The sequence below is a fragment of the Sphaeroforma arctica genome (genome assembly GCF_001186125.1).
Source record: "Sphaeroforma arctica JP610 unplaced genomic scaffold supercont1.791, whole genome shotgun sequence".
Lineage (NCBI taxonomy): Eukaryota > Ichthyosporea > Ichthyophonida > Sphaeroforma > Sphaeroforma arctica.
Window position 1 is genome coordinate 1 of NW_014039767.1, and position 1337 is coordinate 1337.

A 1337-nucleotide genomic window follows, 5' to 3' on the forward strand; every position below is an offset into this window, starting at 1 on the left:
GTGTGTGTGTGTGTGTGTGTGTGTGTGTGTGTGTGTGTGTGTGTGTGTGTGTGTATACGTGCATGTATGTATGTATGTATGTATGTATGTATGTATGTATGTAATTAGATAGACCATGAGCAAGTGAGCACCACATTAACAAGCTCATGCTTGTAGTAGATATATACAGTCCGAATCGATCACCAACGACTTTAGCTTTCACCACTGGTCGATAACAATGATGTGTTTGCTTCTACCCACATAAAAAGTAGTATAATTCATCCACTATACTCTTCTTACCCTCCCAGGTACAGAATTAAATAGCATATTCTCATATCTTCGTGTGCGGACACAATTTCCTTAATAATAATAAAAATACTTCGTCGATGTGGCGTGCATATTGAACGGGCCTGACAGTATCAAATCGACCCCCATCGTATATTATACTCGCTTGTCAACCGATATCTAATACGACCGATATCTGATACGAAATGGACACCTATAGCTGTATTTAAGTATATATATATATAGTTATTGATTTCCAAGTATAATTTTTAAATATATACACTTTAGCTTTGAATTCGTATTGAAACGGTCGCCGAGCTCCAACCCATACGCACACGTTATAGCACACCCATGGTTGCCGGTGCAGCCACCCACAGTGTCAAATACAACTTGAAATTACACCCACATCCACAGTGTCAAATACAACTTGAAACTACACCCACATCCACAGTGTCAGATACAACTTGAAACTAAACCCACATCCACAGTGTCAAATACAACTTGAAACTACACCCACATCCACAGTGTCAGGTACAACTTGAAACTACACCCACATCCACAGTGTCAAATACAACTTGAGACTACACCCACATCCACAGTGTTAAATACAACTTGAAACTACACCCACATCCACAGTTGTCTGCCCTACTTTCAATACAAACAGAATGGGGAACAAGAGCGATAGCAATCATCCAATGCTTATGCGCACAATCATCAGAACTCATACTGGGTGCACGTCGAAGACTCGAAGCTCTGGAATACATACACTGAACACTCACACACATCGACATAGGTAGTCTTGTGCACGTGCTACACCCTGATAGAGACTAGACAAAGATAATCTTGTGCAAGTGCTACACCTTGATAAAGACTAGACATAGATAGTCTAATCCAATCACTACACCCTGATAGAGACTAGACATAGATAGTCTTATCCAATTGCTACATCCTGATAAATACTAGACATAGATAGTCTTGTCCAATTGCTACACCCTGATAAAGACTTAACATAGATAGTCCTATCCAATTACTACACCCTGATAAAGACTCGACATAGATAGTCTTGTCCAATT